We start from the raw sequence: 21004 nt of genomic DNA on the forward strand, positions 1-21004 counted from the left end.
GGAAAAAACCCATTCCAGGAGCTGAGCAGATTGAATACATTTTTGCTTGACAGCTGAGAAAACTACCCCTTCTACCACTGTGTTCAGGAACGACCACCGCTGACACTCTTGTGGGAGTAACAATAGCCCCCATCAAGGAGGCCCTTTCGTCTCAGGGCTGAACATTTCCATGGGCGCACATTACCTCTCTCTGTCCTCGAGGAAAAGGCCAAGCTGATGACTCCATGATCCTTAGCTAGATGTGATATCTTCCGGCCATAGTCATCAAGGTGATCAAAGCTCTGCCATCTTTAAATCGGATAAAGCAGGTTTAGATTTGGGGGTTGTCCATCTGCTGGAGTGGGGAGTAGCTTGTCTATACAAGTTCCCCTACTTCTGAATTGAGCCTGGAAGCTCAATTTGCAGATGAAATCTCCTCTTCTCAGGGCGTTTATTACGATGTGTGCGCCATCTAGAGGCTGTCTTAATTCAGACTCAGTTTCCAGCCACCAACCTGTCATGTCTTTCTCTCTCAATTTTCCAAGTCAAACAAAAGACCTCAGAAAGCCTATCTTTGCTGAGTAGACTCCATTTTGCTTCTATCTCCTCAAGGTTGACTTTCTGTGATCCCAAAACCTCCTCTCACAGAGTCCTTCGCCTAAGGGAGGCCTGGACGTCTTACCAACACTTTTTAGCTTCTGTCAAAAGAAAACAACTTTTCAGGCTGTCTTGAGACTTAGGGAAAATGCTTAAGAAAGATGAGATGAGACTTCCTGCTTATGTCCCAAACCTACAAGAGCTCTCTCAGTCCCATGAGATGCTCTGAGCTGCACTTCGCCAGGTCCTTCTGTGTGAGGCTCAATCGTCCAAGACTGAAAATCCAGTCTGTCTTCGCTTCCTCCCATGACCATGTCTATGCCACACTGCACGGATTAGGAGTTGTCCCCAGGCGTGACACCATGTTAGGGGAACCAATACCAGATATTTTATTGGTGCCATTGCTGTTTGTTTTATTTTGGTAAAATATATATAACATAAAATTTACCAGTTTAACCATTTTTAAGTGTACGGTTCAGCGGCATTAAGTACATGCATGATGCTGTGCAACCATCACTGTTATCCATTTCCAGATTTTTTTTGTCATTCCCAACAAAAAACTCCAAACTCATTAAATAACTCCTCATTCCTCTCTCCCTCCACCCCTAGTAACCTCTATTCTACTTTCTGTCTCTAGGAATTGGCCTATTCCATGTACCTCATATAAGTGCAGTCATTCAATTTTTGTCCTTTTGTGTCTAGTTGGCCAAATATTTTTAGTTGTAGCTGATTTACTTGGGCTGTAGATAGCTGGCTTTCTTTTCTGTTTTCTCTGGAGTAGAGATGGGAAAGAAGTCAGCAAAATGAACTTAAACCTTGCCCTTGAGCCACTGCCAACCCTGGTTGCTCTCTGGCTGGGTGTGCCTCTGCAAATTGCTGTGGTGTTGAGGAAAGAAGGAGCCACAGCTCCAATCCCTCAAAACAAACAAGGAAGGGTCCATTGTTTGGGGGCTTAGGTGAATCAGGCCTTGGCTGGCATTTCCTTGCCCAGTTTTAAAGGGATACTAAGAAGGCTGTCACTGTGAAATCTGGTAAGAGGGCTGCCACTGCAGAGCCTGTGCGTAACTAGAGGATCTGACCCTGGAGGTTTGGGGCCAGACAGGCAAGAGGCAGCTCTGAGTGTCTGGAGGTGTTTGTGGGGTGGTGTCTGGGTTTGTGTGTCTGGGGATAACCTGAGGATTCAAGAGGATGACGTCTACATTTCTTTCTTCCTCCATTCAATGGAGAATTGATTGTGTACTTTATAGTCATCTTATTGCACTAACAGAATGGACCCTTTTGTAGAAATGGCTATTACTATTATGTGTAGGTTTCAGTTATTTTTATATTATGAAACTGTAATTCTGAAAATGCCACTTCCCAGGGAGAAGGAGATTGGAGCACCGGAGTGAGTCATCGTAATAGTAACAACTAACATTTATGTAGCATTTAATGGTTTATAAAGCACTTTTCACAGACATGATCTCATTTCGCATCCCAGAGATCATAAGGAGGTAGAGAGAGTTTATAAGTGGCATGAGGAAGGGATGCATCATTTATTGGTTTCAGGAAAATGGTGATCATTTCAGATCTGCAAATGGGCTTCAAACCCAAGATATCTCCTTGGCTAAAAAGAGAGACTCAGTAGGAGGTTCCTCCAGGAACAAAAAAACTAGACATCAGAAAAAAACATACTTGACTGGGAATTACAGCAAATTTGAGATGTGCAGGACACCAGCTCCTACAGCTGACCTCCAGGCCAAGGTTTTTTTAGTCAATAAGTGGGAAACATTGATTTAGATAATATTAACTTATTTACCTGCAGGACTTCTCAGAGCCTTTAATTTGTTAACGTGCATTGTGACTTCCCGAAATGGGGCGAGAGCACATAATGTTTCTCACGTATATTTTATAATGGAAAAGTGTTTGAGACTAATGTTCCTTAGGACACAGTTTGAGAAGTGCAGACTAAAGAGGGTAGGTCCCTGGGCCCAGGGAGAGACCAAAACCAACAAAAGGTAGAACCGAAGACCTTTCCAGAGAGATGAAGGAAGCTGAAGATCTAAGCAGAATGGTCTGAAGCCCAGAGAAGGAGAACAGAACAGGAAAGGGCTTATTCCTGGAGTGAGTACAGAACAAGTCTGAAGGCAGCGTCCAGCTGCAGAAATTCCCGTGGAGTCACTCATTTGAATGTGGCCTGTGCAGCATCTGCCCTTCTATCTCCACCAGGTTGACAGCAATAGGATCAGGGAAAGCCCACATCCCCTCAAGTTCATGGGGAGTCCCTCAAACTGGTCAAACCCCTTTACGTGGGAATTCAAGGACACCTCAAATTGTTTAGTCCTATGGGAATTGCACTTAAAAGGAGCCATCAACACAGATTTGGAAACCCCTCAATCGTGCTTTTTGGAGGACACGTTCATTTGAATGGGGTTTAATTTTTATCATGTATAAACACAAATGTTGTCAAAAATTTTGCTTTCCTGGCCTCTTAAATCAGAGTCATAGTACTATCTGCCACTTTGGGGTGCTTTCAGTGTGCCAAACACTGCACTGAGCATTCTACAGTAGTGTTTTTATCTGCCTCTCACAACGAAACTTTGGGAGAGGTTTTATTACTGTCTTCGTTTTACAGAGGATGAAACTGTGTCTTAGAAATGTTAGGTATCTTGTCATTGATCATACAGCGAGGAGGTGATAGAGCCCAGATGTGAATCCAAGTAATCTCAGGGGCTACAGTCTTAACTGTGAGGCTTTACTGGCTCATCATATGTAGAAAAGATTGCTAGTTGCCTCATCGTCTCATTCAGTCTCCCTGTCTACCTTTCCAGAAGAATCTGTTTTATTCCAGAAAGCCAAGACTGTATTTCCTGGCCTCCATTCAGCCTGGCACGTTCAACGAGATATGAGGCTACCCTGCTGCAAGAGACACCCTGTTGACATTTTCCTGATTCCTCCTGCCTAAAACTTGGAGTGATGGCTAGAGTTTCGGCAGCCATTTTGGACCTTGAGGTATCCTTGAGGATGGACATAGCTTGGTAAGGATGACAAAGCCAGAAGGTAGAAGTCCCTACCGATCATGGAATCAACGCACTCACTTTGGGTTGCATAACACCAGAGACAAATTAGCCTTTATTGGGTTTAAACCACTGGTATTTGGGTTTTCCATTCTATGAAATGCAACTAATCCTCGCAGATACACCAAGCCATATTTCAAATTGTGCTTCCTGGTCTTAATTTCTAACCGCCTGCCCCATCAATGAATAATTTCCTCCATTAAGCCCTGTTTCCCTTCCACACCCCATTCCCCAGGGAAGCATGTTCCCTCCCTGTTTGACTCAAGTCCTAAGTTCCAGTGACCTTTTCCACACACCCCCCCCAAGCCTCTCCTTGTCTAAATCTAGCAATTAATACCATAACCACACATCTGGCTCAGTATTCCTTCAGCGCCATTCAATGTTTTACACCAGCAACTGTTTGGGGAGATGCATGGTTTAGTGTAAAAAGCATTGACCTGGTAGAACAATAAGGGAGTGATTTTGCCTTTTGTAAGCTGCAAGGTTGTAAGGGAAGAACCGGGAAGTGATCTCTTCCTTGACGTGAGCCTGAGACCCCCTGACTTGGCCAGTAATGACTTTTCCATTTTATAGGAAGCAGATGGAATTTTAATGGACTGTGACTACTATTTTCTTTAAGCAACATACACAGAGATCTATGCGCCCCTTCCAGGCAATAGGAGGCATAGTCACGAAAAGGAAGGTAACATTTGCAGACTCCCACTTAAACCCTTTCCTTTAGAAACCATGCCTCTTTGCTTTTTTATTCCCCCCAAACAAGCAGAGGAGACCCCAGCCCTTCTGTTTTCTAGAGGAAGTAAGAGAGTCATGATTGCATAGTACCACAACGCCACTTTTTTTTGCCCTGAAGAAAACAAAACCCCCCAAAATGGATCATTTCTTGATACAGTAGATATTAGGATACTCTTAGTGGAGGAAAGAGGGTTCGAGTTTGGACAGAGCAGTGGAGGATTCCTCTGATGACTGGCAAAATCCTACCTTCCAACGAAGGTACTTACTATAAGAGTTTTCACTGTGTAGTAATTCATGAAGTTATGCGTTTGTCTTATGCTATTTTCTGTATTTGTGTTATATTTAACAAAAAAAGGCAAAAAAAAGAGGGGGGAGAGGAAGAGGTCACATTTTCCCATTGGAATCATCTCGCAGTCACGTTCTTCTGTAGACAGCTGCGGGATGCTTCCCCCCACCCGCATCACCAAGGGAGCAATGCCAGGTCCTGAAAAGGGAAGGGCCCCATTGCTGCAGAGGGAGATGTGACACAGTATTGTTCACATGTCCTGATCCCCTACTCCAGCTGGCTACAGTTGAAAAACTATTATATATATTTTCTTTTCTAATCCCTACAGAGATCCCATGAGACAGATACTTTCATTATCCCCATTTTATGTCCATTTTATAGATGAGGAAACTGAGGCACAGAGAAGTTGAGTAACTTATAGTTAGTAAGTGCCCAGGTCAGAATCCAGATGCAGGCAGTCTGGATTTTGCTTACCACCCATTTGACTTGGGAGGGGGAAAAGTAAAACCATTGTGGTCATCTCTCTCTCTCTGGATGTCTTGCATTTCCATTTCATTGAAATAAGAATAAAACATGGTCTTGCCAAAGAGGGAAGACTTCCCTAATTTGGGCAGGCCCTTGAGTGGTTGTCTTGAGCCAATGTGGTTGTGCCAACAAGAAGGCACAGGCTCCTCTTCCCTTCTGAGTGTGACAAGCTCTAGTGACCGACAATCCCGGTATGCCGAGGACTGAGAGGTTTCCTCGGACATGGGACTTTCGATGCTAAAACCGGGCAAAAGTTGGTAAACTGGGAGAGTTGGTCACTCTAAATGGGCAGGGACAATCTTCCCCAGAACAAAGCTCAGGTGACAACTGGGTCATTACAATGCATCTGTGAGCTACGAGCCCCCATCAGCGAGCACACCAAGAAATGATGAGCTCTGGCCACTCAGAGCCTGGCTAGGAGAGGGCTGCCTGGGATTGAGTCGACTTCCTAATGTAGAAGGCTGAATTAATCCTGACACCTAGAGAAAAAAAAATCGGTGATGGCATAGGAATGGTTTGAGAATGAAATTTACATGTCTTTATATTGGGCCATAAATCCCCCTGGGACTCCCCGTCAGTCTAGACTGTGTTTAATTCTGTCAGTCACTCTGAGGCGGCACTGTGGTCTCAGCAGACAAGGATTTGCGCACCCTGCTATAATCCCTTGCCTTGGAACAGGGCTCAGGGCATCCACAACTGTCACAGGCGCCTCTGCAGCCGGCTTGGTGTTGTTAATAGTGTTCAGCTCGTTGTCAGAGGAGATAGGATTCAGCAGGGGCCACACGACTGGCCACCAGCATCCTTTTCCTCTGGTTGGGTAAGGATTAGGATAGGCAGACGTGGAATCGTAGTGTCGAGAAGGTGGAAGGGACATGGGAAGAGATGTGTACCCAGGGGCCGGGGGAGGGCATGGGTGCTGCAATGGGTAGTGGGCAGGTAAGGGAGCAAGCACATTAAAAACGACCACCATGTGATGAACTTTCATTCACATTCCTACCTATATTTCCTTCAATGTTCATTCAACAAATATTCATTAAGCACCGGCTGAGTATTTGTTCTAGGCATTGGGGATCAGCAGTGGTATCACAGACAAAGTCAGTGGCCTCTTGGAGTTACATTCTGGTGGGGGAGCTAATCACCTGGAGAAGCCTGCGTTCTAATGCCTGGGTCTCACAATCTTGCTGCCTCTGATACCTGTTCATTTTAAACTTCATACCTAGAATGTCAACATGTTATGTTTAAGGATCTGTTGGAAAGGAAACTTTTTTTTGGTGAGGTAGTTAGCCGTGAGCTAACATCTGTTGCCAATCCTCCTCTTTTTGCTGAGGAATATGGGCCCTGGGCTAACATCCGTGCCCATCCTCTTCTACTTTATACGTGGGATACCTGCCACAGCATGGCTTGATAAGCGGTGGATAGGTCTGCACCCGGGATCCAAACCTGCAAACCCCAGGCCGCCGGAAGCAGAGCACGCAAACTTAACCACTACGCCACCGGGCTGGCCCCAGGATTACCCTTCTTCTAGTCCTAAAATCTTAACATGTTTCTTTGTTCCTTGTAAAATGCAAACTGATTTTATTACTCTGTTCAAACCCCTTCAAGTCAGTGGCTTGCAAACTTTAGTGAAATACACCTTACATTGTGACCCAGCGCTCGCGCGCGCGTACACACACATATAACTAAAACCTTCCCCTCAACTACTTATACTGCATTGCCTTTTCTGTTGAGGAGAGTACAGTGGTTGAGAGTATGACTATGGAGCCAGACTCTGGGTTTCCATCTCCATTCCCCAAGTACTAGCTGTGTGACTGTATCCATTTGCTCTGGCTGCTATAGCACCACGAACTGGGTGGCTTAAAACACCAGAAATTTATTCCGTTACAGTTCTGGAGGCTAGAAGTCCAAAATCAAGGTGTTGGCAGAGTTGGTTTCTTCTGAGGGTTGTGAGGGAGAATGTATTCTCCCTCACAGGAATAGGCATTCTATTCCTACCCTCAATCATCTAGAAAACTCCTACTTTATCCTTCAGTGCTCAGTCAAAGAGCACCTCCTCCAGGAAGTCTTCCCTGATCACCAATTATGGGTTACTACTCTACAGTTCTCCCTGTGCAGCACTCACACACTATATTGTTAATGCCAGTTTGTCTATATCCTTCCCTACAAGCTCTCCAGGAATGGCATCTGACCTATTAACTACTGTATGCCCAACACCAGCCACATTGCCTGGAAAACACTCTTGGCTGGCTACCAGTAGCCATTTCTTCACCTAATTGAACCTAATCTTGTTCTGATATCAACAATTCCCTAAGACTGAGGGACATCTTAGGGAGAATCACAACTGGTCTGTTTCAATCATGCAAACCCACTCATTTTGCCAGGAACTGATCTGGGGATGGGCAATGTGACCCACCTCTGGTCCATGAGACATGAGGGAAGGTCTGCAGGGGCGACTTCTGGGAAATAGTTCCAGGAAACTTCTACAGCATCATGTGAAGGGAAAGCCCATGCCCGTCTCTAGGTGAGTGGCGCGGCAGCCGCCTTGCAGCCATGATGAGAGAGGCTCCAGGACAAATGTGAAGCTGCTGAGGATGGCAGAGCCGAAGTGTGGAAGGAATCTGAGTCCTGGACCATTTGGCTAAGAGTCTACATAAACCAGCCCTGGATCTGCCCTTCCTCTGGACTCCTAGTAATGAGATAATACCAATTTCTTATGGTTTACTGCCACTCAGGTGAGATTTTTCTGTTGCTTGCTGCTGAAAGCAACTTAACTGATACAGGTACTCAGTAAATATTCTTGAATGAATAAATGTTTATAAGCTAAACATGCTAAAGGGGGAGAAGAGAGAAGAGAACTAGCAAGTTGACCATCTACCAAGAGCGAGGCAGGAAAGGACTGTTTTATGTACATTACTTAATCTTCAAGCAAACTGGTAACCACAGTAGTTGTACCCATATTAGAGATGACGAACCTGAAGCTCAGAGAAACTGTGTATCCCCCCCAAGGCCACAGAGTTAGTCAGTACTGGAGCTGGGAAATAGTCAATTACTGTTTTATGAGGAAAAGTCAGCATCCTAGTTGAGACTTTTCACTTATATTACAGGATTGTTTCAAATTCCTTTTTTTCTCCATTTCCACTTACTATTGAATTTTCGCCTGCTAGTTTAGAAGTGAAGCATTCTAATTTTGGTCTTATCCTGGCCATTCCTAACTTTTGACCTATACTCATGTTTATTTACCCCCGTTAACTTCTCAGTCCCATCATTATAACTGTCTTCTCCTCCAGTGTAGGGTGTATCACCCCTCCTCTGAGACCCAGGCCCAAGGGACACTCCCATGTCACTTGGTGTCCCTAATTCCTCTCCTACCTCCCATCAAGAAACCCCATAATATTCGAGTTTCTCCAGGGTTGCCAGCAGCCCACACTAGTCTGTCTTCTTGGCAGGAAACTTGGGTGTGGGAAATGCATCCCATATTTGTCTAATTCCAAAACACATTATTTTCACTGCACCATGAGGCTTGCGTAGACACATGTAGCCTACAAGTATATCCTCCTAGTAATCTTAGAAACAACAAAACTCATGCGTTCAGCTTTCTGCAGCCCTTTCCTCCTCCCCTTGGTGGGAATGAGCGACAGGAACAGAGATTGCAGTCTTTCCTCCACCCGCCAGAATGTCTGCTTCTTGCAGCCAGCATTTCACAGATGAATGCCGTGGAAAATGCCTTAGCTGCATCCAGGGAATTTCAAGTGCTTTCCTGTTTCTGTGGGAAAACAAACAAACAAACAAAAACTGTCCTCTCTGCTGCAAAGCACCAGAAATTGGCTGTGGAGAGGGCCTCGTGAGCTGGAAATCATGTGCCCTCTAGTGGTCATGTGTAGGAAGTCCCAGCCAGATGGTCATTTCTGCAGAAAATCAGCAGGGACTGCGGGAGACAGCAAGAATGCCCCAGAACACTTAAATAACAAATTTTAATGGTGGAAAGCCACTTGCTTTAGAATTTTATTTAAAATACCAAATACAGGTCATGGGTGTTAAAATGGACCTTCACGCTGTCCACAAATCCTGGCAGGTTTTATTGAAGCTGCCCTGGCATTGGCCTCCCAGCACTGAGCCCCCGAGGCTTGGATGCGTGCCCAAAGCAAGGGTGCTGAGCTGGAGGAAATCTACTTGCCAGGATTCCTCCTGGGAAGGGAAGGCTGTTTCTGATGGGAAAATATTTGATAAGAAGCTGAGACCTTGGGGGCCGGTCCGGTGGTGCAAGCGGTTAAGTGTGCGCACTCTGCTGCGGCGGCCCAGGGTTCGCCAGTTCGGATCCCGGGCGTGCACCGGCGCACCACTTGGCAAACCATGCTGTGGCAGCGTCCCATATAAAGTGGAGGAAGATGGGCACAGATGTTAGCCCAGGGCCAGTCTTCCTCAGCAAAAAAAGAGGAGGATTGGCAGATGTTAGCACAGGGCTGATCTTCCTCACAAAAAAAAAAAAAAAAAAAAGCTGAGACCTGTGTGGACAGAATGGTTCTGGCTAGTCCTGGGGGAGGATTTGTTTTTTATTGCAGCCTGAGAAAAGGAAGATGAAAAGGAGAAATGAAAAAGTGAGAAAGTCAGATATGGGAAGGCTGCCAGGTCCTGGGTATGTGAGCTCTCCCAGTGCTGGCCCCACCACAACCCCCACCAAGCCTTCAGATGAGTCTGATACCAAACCTCTTAATCTCAAGTTCGTGTGCTTGATGTGCAGTAAGACAATCACTGAGACATTGGTGCTTGGAGATGGAGAAAGGTTTATTCGAATTGGCCAAAATGAGAAAGCCAGAGGAGAGGTTCTCTCAAATCCACCTTAACAAGAGAAGAAACCAGGGGGTTTTATAGAGCTAAGGTGCTTGGGAGGAGGAGTTTCAGAGAAACAAAGGGGTAATCTGTGTTTGTTTCACTCCAGATAAGCCCTTGGGCAATCTGACTTCTGGGTGTCAACAGCAGCTGGGGGCTGGTTATCTGGTGATCATAACTTCCTTAAAGTCATTCTTTTTCTTCTGTAAAACAAGCTCCTAAATCCTTGTGACTCTTGTCATCTCTCAGGTTAAACAAGAAAACAGCAAAGTGACAAGATTAACTTCTTTTCAAAACAAGGTCGAAAGGTAATCTTATTGAACATTTACAGTAACCCTCAGGTACCCAGCTTCAAGTCTACAGCCCACTGATGTATGAGGGGATCCTTTTGGGCATCTCAAAGGGGAGCTAGCTCTGAATCAGAGATGGTGCAAAAGTGAAAATAGCACGTGGGCACAGGAGTAGGGTGGCCTAGAGAAGCACAAGGAAGTAAGCCAGGAACTCACAGGTATCATGGGAAGGCACTGGACCATAATTGTCCAAGTTTAACCAGATCTCGCCAGGGTGGGGTGGGGGGGCTGGACTGTAGCCAGTGGAATTGCATAGGCATAAACCTGGTTAAAGTCAATGTTTAGGCTTGGATTTTCAGAAACAACAACCAAACTTAACAACTTCTGCCTGCATGCCAAAATTCACATAATGATAACAACAGTAAGATATCTGATAAAGGTCCATGCCAACTCAGAAATGAAGAATGCGACATTTGGGTTCAGGAAAAAAGCCTGTGATTTTAAAATCATGTGATAAGCTGCTGAAGTTCCTTCAGATGTAGTTATTTAAATTTCCCAAGGGAGGGGGCATGACAGGGAAGACAGAGCGAGATGAGCAACCCAAGGTCCAGAGACTTGTCTATTGGAAGATGACAAATGAGTGGCAGATCTAGGTCTCAAACTCAAGTCATTAATTGCAAATCCCACATCTTTCTCATATCCTACATTGCCTCTCACTTGCAGAAAGCCCATTTTTATTGTTTTTGTATGGTGAAATAACTTCAACTGAGGAAAGCTCATAGTCAAATCCTTCTCTCTGACCTAATCTACAGTCTTTCTATTGGACTAGAAAAATCAGTGTTATAACAGCCCTAAAACTGCCAGCACTTATGAAGAATATTTAACTCTTCGTCTGAGGATGGGACCCAACTGACCAAATAAGATCAAAATTAAGCACGTATAACTGTTCTTCCCCGTATCTTCATGTGTGCCTGGAAACAAGTTTTATATTTCTTTCCATTGAGATTTCTTTCCTCCCAAATAACCCAGGTGTGTGGCTTCTTCATGTGCATCATCTTACACACGGACGCATTGGGAGCAGGATGAGATCTTATTTATCTTTGCCTTCCCAGCGCCCAGCAGCTTTTTGGCACGTTTTGGTAAAGGGGAAGTAGACAAATGCTCTGACACCGGCAGCAGAAGGAAGAATTTGTACACTCTTCCGATTTCACAGTGAGAGAAAAAAAATGAAAAGAAAGGGCTGAGTGAGGCAGGGACACAGTTCACCTCCTCACAAGTCTAGAGCACTGCACACCAGAGTCAGTTTCCCCAGAAGTCTTACGTTTATTGCATGATGATTCATTCAGATGTCTCCAAATGCCGTTTCCATCCTCCCCACTGACTTGTGCAGGCACGATAAAGTGAAGACAATTTGGAGTCGTTTACTTTGTTTCTCCGATAAAAGAACGACTTGGATTTACACAGCCTCTCTTCTACAAAGAGCTCAGCATGCTTGCCCATCTGGTGTCTCGTTTGTCTTCCTTTCGTCCCTGTGAAGTCAGTCAAGAGTGTGATGCTAGTATTAGGATCAGGGAAGTGAGAGAGTATGTAGGCTTATTCCTGCTCACCACAAGGGGGAGCCCATGAGCTCTCCTCGCACAGTCATGGGACAGACAGCTATTGCCCACTTAAGTGGTCAGCACTGCTCTGCAGCCACCAGTGGATCTCCACCCACAAGCAACCCCAGCCTGCCACGTCTAACAATGGAGAGAGATATGTGACTGCAGAATTACAATACAGTGTGATAAGAGCAATGTTGCAGGGCTGGATTTTTTTTTTTTTAAGTGTTTTTGTGTGTGTGTGTGTGTGTGAGGAGATCAGCCCTGTGCTAACATCTGCCAATCCTCCTCTTTTTGCTGAGGAAGACTGGCCCTGGGCTAACATCCGTGCCCACCTTCCTCCACTTTATATGGGATGCCACCACAGCATGGCTTGCCAAGTGGTGCGTCGGTGCGCGCCTGGGATCCAAACCGCTGAACCGCAGGCCGGCACAGCGGAGCGCACGCACTTAACGGCTTGCGCCACCAGCCGGCCCTGCAGGGCTGGATTAGGTATGGGTGTGGAGAGTCGGGGGTGGCACAAAAGGGTGGGAGTTATTGAAGTGTTTAAAAAGTAAAGCTTCAGCATAAATTGTAAATGAAATAACTGGAAAGACAGTATTAAATTCTTTTTAATTAGTTAAATCAGACTTTCCACCCACCAAAATGACTATATGTTTTCTATGCTTGGCTGACAAATTTGGCTGAAAGGACTAAACTACGTTTCTCTTAATAATCACAAAATAAATAGAAAAAATACTGCCCCCCAAAAAACTAAAGCTTCAAATAATAAGTGTTAACAAGGATGTAGAGAAGTTGGAACCCTTGTGCACGGCTGGTTTGAGTGTAAAATGGTTCCGCTATTGTGAAAACAGTTTGGCAGTTCCCCAAAAAGTTGAACATAAAATTACCAGATGACCCAGCAAATGCCTTCTTAGGTATATATCTGAAAGAATTAAAAGTGAGTACTCAGACAAATCCTTGTATACGCATGTTCACAGCAGCACTATTCACAAGAGCTAAAAGATGGAAATAGCCCAAATGTTCATCAACGGATGAATAGATAAACAAATTGTGGTACATCCATACAATGAAATATTATTCAGCCATAAAAAGGACTGAAGGACTTAATGTGCAGCATAGGGAATATAGTCAATAATATTGTAATAACTTTGTATGGTGACAGATAGTTACTAGACTTATTGTGGTTGTCAAGAGATTTTCACATACTGAGGTATATGGGGTAGCATTCGGGTTCAAAATTGATTCAGCTTAAACTAAAGAAGCCTGATTTATGGGCTATCAAACATACATTGTACATCTGCTTTAACCATTAAAGCAAAGAATGCACTTTCTTAATAATGCTAAGAATGCATCCTTTCCCCTCCTCTGCCCTATTGGTAACGACCATATTAGTCCCTTTCCCGACATCGACATTGACATCGGGGTCATGTTGACCTGCTAATTTGCAACTAAATACCTCTTTGAAACTTTGAAGATGTGTCCCGGCTGTGTTTAATGTATGTTCTTTATTCTAAAAAGATATAAGACTGTACTGAAAACCATACTTCTCCCGATGCTTTCTAAAGCCTTCCTGGGTTATAATCCTCACTCAGGCTCAAGTAAACTCACCTTATTTCTCTTATCTCTGGAATGGTTACTGGTTATTTGCATTGACATGGTGATCACTTTGTAATGTATATAAATGTCAAATCACTATGTTGTACACCTCAAACTAATATATTGTATGCCAACTATACTTCAATTTAAAAAAATTTTAAATAAATATATAAATAGGACTGAAGGACTGATACACACTGCAACTTAGATGAACCTGGAAAACACTATGTTAACTGAAAGAAACTAAACACAAAAAGACACATATTGTATAATTCCATTTATATGAAATATCCAGGATATGCAAATCCGTAGAGACAGAAGGCAGATTGGTGGTTGTCAGGGGCTGGGAAGAGTGTTGAATGGGGAGCGACTGCTTGATGGGTATGAGGTTTTATTTGGGAAGGTTAGAAATGTTTTGGAACTAGATAGAGATGGTGGTTGCATAATATTGGGAATGTACTAGATATCATGAAATTGTTCACTTTGAAATGATTAATTTTACGTTGTGTGAATTTTACCTAAATTATTTTTAAAAGTAAAGCTTGAGCCAAGAGGTGACTGGGAACAGGAGGACAGCGGAATCTTGACTGACAGCCTGGAGGAGGGCGTTTGAGTTGGAAAAAACATCGTGTGTCAGAGGAAAGCAGTGCAAAACACACAACATGGCAGTGTGTCTGGGGCTGCAGTAGTCTCATCCACGGAGGTCCACAGGGGGAGTCAGGGTTGGAGAGGGCTCTACCAAAGAGTAGGGAATTAGATGACAAATAGCCCATGGATATATTTTCAGTACATCTGTGTGTCTTGTTACTGGCAATTCCAAATGCTTAGACAAATGACTGAGCGAGGGTAGGAGTTGGCGCAGCGAGGGGACCATCCCAGCACCACACAGAGCAGACCAGGACCGAGATTGTTCTCAGAAACTGGCAGTTATAGGTCTGTCTCCAACCACCACTTGAACAAATGAATGATCGAGGCCTCAGATTTCTACTCCAGAAGGCAGGGCTGCAGCCATCTTTGCTGGGAGACCTTCTCAAACCTTTAACTTAAACTCTAGGGCAGAGGTTCTTAATCTTGATTGTGCCATGGACGCCTACGTGCTTCCTTATTGACAGAAATTGTGAAATAACATAATCTAATGATGGTTCTAATAATTATGCTGTAGTGGTAAATATAAATGATAGTCTGAGATATCTGCAAAAAGTATGTAGGCATGCACCAGATAACGAGATTTCAGTCAACAATGGACCACATATATGACAGTGGTCACATAAGATTAGTACCGTACAGCCTAGGTGTATAGAAGGCTATATCATCTAGGTTTGTGTAAGTACACTCTATGTTTGCACAAAGATGAAATCACCTAACAACACATTTCTCAGAATGTATCCCCATCACTGAGCAATGCATGACTGTAACGTGATATGAAAATAGCCACGATTTCTCTTGAAAAAGTCATAGAAGTTGCTAACACTAAGGTCGTTTGTTGCCTCGATTCATGATTGAAGGAAATACTAAGTTTTTGTTAGAAGCTAAAAAAAATAAAAATGTGTTACACAGATCCCAGCTTAAGAACCCCTCTGTGTTACAACCTGGAAGGGAGGCTGTGGGGCAGTTGCTAAAACTCTCATCCTTCAAACAACTGGTTGTCACTGGTGTCTAAGAAAAAGAATTGAAAAATTGTGCATAGCCAAATTTGCTTAGTTCTGTTCTCAAGAAGGTTGGAGACAGCAGGCGAGGAGAGATGTGAGGAGCTGAAGGAGGGCAGGGGCAGGAGGGATGGATGGGAGGGCCCTTCAGAGGTGAGCACTTTAAAGGGCACAGTCAGCAGGAGGGAGACATCTAGATGGCAATTAGATTTCCCACCTGCTTAGATGACTGGGGAAGCGATGGTGTCTGCAGTTTTCTTTCTGTAGAACTGGTCAAGCAAGTTCTGCTCAATGAGGTCTGTGTACCACCAACTGAGCAGGTTTTTAATAATGACATTTTTGCTTAAGCAACTTTCTGTGTGTGTGAGTTTACAGGTGGGACATATATAGAAAAAAACTTCCCAGACATTGCTCTTACCAGGCATATGGTAGAGGAAGGAGAAAACCCAACTCAATGCAGTGTGCCTCTCATTTATCCTAATAACCATAATGCAAGCCCAGCCCCTGTTTTAAAGAACCTCATTCCCTGTAGGGACTACAAGCAGCACCTGGAAGGAACGGCTATTAAATGTGTGCCTTACTCTCTCTCCAGGCCCCTCGCCCCTCCCCAGATCACTGCAGCTGCCCCCTCAGTGCATCCCCAACCCCTATTCTCCCCTCTAGTCCTTCTGTACTCTTTGCCTAAAAGCCGTCATGCTTCAACTTGACCTCCAAGGACTGACATGATTTGGCTCTGATGACCTCCCCCCCCCAGCCTCATCATTATTCACTCCCAACACCCTCACTTGACCAGCCAGCAGGACTAGGCCACCTAATTCTCAGTTTCCTGAATGTGCCAGGCTCTCTCACCTCCAGACCCTTCTCTACTACTCTGGCCCCTTATGAGACTGTCTTATTTATATGGTTTAGCCTCAGCGCCAGGAAAGAGCCAGTGTGTAGTTGTTGAGTGAATTAACATTTCAGTAACAATTAATACTCACTAAATACAATGGAATTTAGCTGTTTAGGGCTTACGTTAGTCTGCTGGGGCTGCCATAATAAAATACCACAGATACAGTGGCTTCAACAAACAGAAATTTATTTTCTCACAGTTCTGGAGACCAAAAGTCCAAGATCAAAGTGTCAGCAGGTTTCATTTCTCCTGAGGCCTCTCTCCTTGGCTTGCAGATGGCCACCTTCTCACTGTGTCCTCACATGGCCTTTTCCCTGCGCACACACGTCCATGATGTCTCTTCCTTTTCTTATAAAGACATTAGTCCTATCAGATTAGGGCTCACCCTTACAGCCTCATCTTAACTTAATCACCTCTTTAAAGATCTTATCTCCATATACAGTTGCATTCTGAGGTACTGGGGGATTAGTGCTTCAATATATGAATTTGGTTGGGAGGATTGGGAGGATACACAAAATTCAACCCATAACAGATCTGGAACAATTTATTGAGGAGGGTAGGTGGTGCCGTGAGGCAATGTAATGGGTTTGTACCCCCCTCTTCTGCCTCTACTTCCTATGCTGTCATTTAAATATCATAATAAATATAAAGTCCCAGAAAACTGAGACTGAGAACCCATGGGCACCAGCCCTTTCTCCAGGGTAGTAGCTTCTTTAGTAGACCTCTTCCTAGTGAGGCTGGAGCTACAGGGCTCCTTAGAGAACGTTCCACAATCACACTTCTCAAAATTGAAGAAAGGCTTTTATAAAATAAAACTTCCAGGCCAATTTGATTATAACTGAACAACTAGTAATCACCAAATTAGAGACACTTTTTGTCTTAATCACTGAAGACCCACTCAGAGAGCAATACCCAGGGAAGCTTAACAGAATCAAACACAGCATTGGTCCTTCTGGATCCCCGGAGTGTGGGCTTCTCTGCTCCACTGTTTCTTGCTGCTTTGCAGCTCTAGGCCTCCTCTGGCTTCTTCAGCACTGCTGGCCAGGCAGATGGTGCTGCTGCTGCAGTGCACAGATTCAACTTTAAGTTTTGTTATAGACTGAATTGTATCCTTCCAAAATTCATATGCTGAATCCCTGACCCCCAATGTGACTATATTTGGAAATAGGGCTTTTAAGGAGGTAATTAAGGTTAAATGAGGTCATAAAAGTGGGACCCTAATCCAATAGGACTGATGTCCTTATAGAAAGAGGAAGAGACACCAGAGCTCTCGCTCTCTCTCCACATGTGCACAGGAGAAAGGCCATGTGAGGGCACAGCCAGAAGGCAGCCATCTACAAGCCAGGAAGAGAGCTCTCACCAGAAACCGAACTTGATCTTGGACTTCCAGCCTTCAGAACTCTGAGAAAATAAATGTCTATTGTGTAAGTCACCCAGTCCATGGTATTTTATGGCAGCCCAAGTAGACTAATAAAAGTTTGTAACAAATGCAAAATCCTGGACCCCACCCCAGAACTGCATTTGAACGGGTTCATTCGTGTACACATTGCAGTTCGAGAAGCACTGTCCTGGGATATCTACTGTCTTAAAACTCTATTTTGCTTTTGATACAATAAAATGGGCCACTTACAAACCTCAGCTCTGAGAGCTCACAAACAAATTGGATGAAATCCTTTTTTTATGACAAAAACACACAACTGGAGTGGACATCTGAAGTTTTTGTCTGTCCTGCACTCCTCTTTCTGTTGGAGAACTGACCCATTCCGTGTAGTTCCTCTATGGCTAGTTATTCATGGTGCTCCATCAGCCACCTGTCCATAGGGGTGGACACATGACCCAGGCCTGGCCAGTCGTGTTACCTCATCTGCCTGTCCACTGTGATTTGTCAGAACATATAACCAACAGGTCTAAGCATACTCCCTTGAGATTTGATGTATGGATGCTGACAGAGAGAGGGTCTCTCTCTTTTGGATCGTAAACTGCAGGGACATAGGTATAAAACTGCCAGGCTTCAGCAGGAGAAACTAGGACCAACCTGCAAAGAAAACCAGAGACAAGAGATGGTGAAAGAGAGCCTGACAGCATTGTTTGGGCCCCCAAATCCAGCTGCACCCTCGGATTTATCAGTTCTCTAAGCCAATTTGTGCTTTCACTAGTTAGAGATGGAGTTCTGTCACATGCAACCAATACATTCAGGTATTAGTACAGTTCTCCTCACAAACCCTGTTTGCTATAAAGCTATATTCAATGTGGTGATTGACCAATCTAGGCCACGCATATTTTAGTATTAAGTGCCAGGTGTCAAGTTGAGGGCCAGGGACCAATGTGAAGAAGGCACAGTCCCTGACTTCAAGTTGCTAACAGTCTGGGAGCTGGGGCTAGTGGAGATTTAAAGATGCAAGCAAGTCATGCAATAGAGATGGTAAGTGCTATCATAGCTGGAACTATGAGCAAAGTATCGTGGGAATATAGAGGAGGGAGCGAGAAACCTTACAAGAGAACAAGTGAAAGCTTGACAAAGGAGTTAGCATTCGAGCAGAATCTTAAAAAGTGGGAGTTTCCCAGGAGTTTGATATGGAGAATGGTGTTCCAAGCTGAGGAATTAGCATGTGCAAAAACAAGGATCTGTGAAACACACAGAGTCTGTGACTGGTGGGTGTGCAAAGACTTGCCCACAGGGGATGGTGAGAGGTAAGACTGTGGAGACAGGTTCAGTGACATTAAGAAAAGACTTTGAGGGCCAGCCCGTAGGCCTGGCGTAGGGGTTAAGTTCATGTACTCCACTTCTGCAGCCTGGGGTTCATAGGTTCGGATCCCGGGAGCAGACCTACGCAGCACTTATCAAGCCATGCTGTGGTGGCATCCCACATACAAAATAGAGGAGGATGGGCACAGCTGTTAGCTCAGGGCCAATCTTCCTCAGCAAAAAGAGGAAGATTGGCAACAGACATTAGCTCATGGCCTATCTTACTCACCTAAAGAAAACGACTTTGTCCAACCAAGGAGTTGGATTTAATCTTTAGGCAGCAATAAGCTAATGTGAGTTTTTGAGCAGAGAAAAGTCATAAGTGGATTTGTAATTTAGTAGGATTCCTCTTGGAGGTTAAATGGGATCGTTAAACTATGAATCCCTGGATGGCAGAAATGTCTCTGGTACATGGTAGTAGTTAATAAATATTTATTGAATTGAGAAACAATGACAGTCTCAATGGAGGCAGTAGCAGTAGGACTAGAAAAAAGGGGGCAATTTTGAAAGACATTTTTGAGCTAGAATCAATAGGACTTATCGAACAATTAGAAAGGAAAGAATTAAGAATGATTTAGCATTCCTCTCTTGGGTGACCAGATAGGTGGAAAGAAGAAATAGGTACAGGTTTTCAGATAAAAATAATAGCCTCACTTTGAATATATTAAATTTGAGGGGCCTGGGAGTCCAAGGTGAACTGTCTGAAGGAACAGACAAGGAAGGAACTGAAGGAAGTTGGCCTAACAGACCAGGAGCTCAAGAAAGAGGTCAGAGCAATAGACAGAAGGGCCTGGAAGTCATCACCACAGGAATGCGGTTCAGAAGAGAGGGTGTTCGTCAAGAAAATTAACCTCTGAAATGCCAGAAATTGTTCAAATTATGACCCTCCACAGGAATGTGTCATACTCAAGATCCTTTATAATTGTCACATAGAACAACAAAGCCCCCACACACCCCCATGCCCCCCAGACTCCCAAAACCACAGTGGCAAAATGCCTCCACACTATAGGTAGGGATAAAACAAAAACTCCAGCAATTGGACTCCCTCGGCATGTCTGGGCCACAAACCAACCATAGCTTCTGGAGATTCTGGCTGGCAGTTAATGTTGGACCATTCATGAGGAGAAATAGCATCAGCATCCGCTGAACCAGACAACATTCGAAGTACTTCTGCCAACCCCAAGATAACCACGGAGCCAGGAGGCCTTCCGGTCTTTTCCTTTTTCCTGCCAAACTGGCTGTGCGCTCACTCTCCCTCTCCAGGATTCCCAGCCTGCAACTCCACAGGCACCTGAGAACGTGCCAGGGTCCTTGTGTTGGGCACACACATGAGCGGGGTAGGGCAGGCAGCAGTGGCCAGGGAGCCAACAGCCCAGGGCCGGTGGTACCAGGATTCGCAGCTAAATACTCTGGTTTAGCTGAGCTTCAAAACTTGATCTGAAAGCTGATTACTTTTCTTGTTGTTACACATTTTAAAAACAAAAGAAAACTGAATTAACATAGAAAGATATCTCTGCTCTAATAAGTGATAATAGCATATCACATAACTGTATTATAGTATGACATATTTGAGTTTGGGGTTTTTTTGGTGTGTGCGTGTGTGAAGAAGATTGGCCCTGAGCTAACATCTGTGCCCATCTTCCTCTCTTTTGTATGTGGGACACCGCCACAGCATGGCTTGATGAGTGGTGCATAGGTCCACGCCCAGGATCCGAACCCTCGAACCCGGGCCACTGAAGCAGAGCACGTGAACTTAACCACTGCTCCTCCGGGCCAGCCCCTATTTGAGTTTTTTTTTAAGTGTGTGTGTGTGTGTAGAATATAAGGAAAGGATACACACCCAACACTGGGAATCTGAGATGAGGAGGAAGGAATGGGGAGCTTTTACTTTTTACCCTTCCATATAGTTTGCTTTTTTAAAAAAACAAAAAAACCTGTTAATTTTCAAATAAAACTTTTTTCAAAGAGCATTGAACATTTTACTCAATCATAGGACAGCCCAATATTTCATAGATTTCCAAGGCCTGTGCACAAACATGCATCACCGAACATTGTGGTTTCAAGTAGATGCTCCTAACCAAGTCAGTACAAGTTTCTGATGACTGACTGAACCAGAAGGCAGCCTCCTGTCTCTAGGATCCCCCTCGCCCCCCTTCATTCCTCCCAGGTCAGGTAAGAACTTGTCTGGAGAATGTGCGTAGGAGAAGGGAGTTACCACAACGGCAAATATGGGA

Source organism: Diceros bicornis, chromosome 10 (assembly GCF_020826845.1).
Source record: "Diceros bicornis minor isolate mBicDic1 chromosome 10, mDicBic1.mat.cur, whole genome shotgun sequence".
Classification (NCBI taxonomy): Eukaryota; Metazoa; Chordata; class Mammalia; order Perissodactyla; family Rhinocerotidae; genus Diceros; species Diceros bicornis.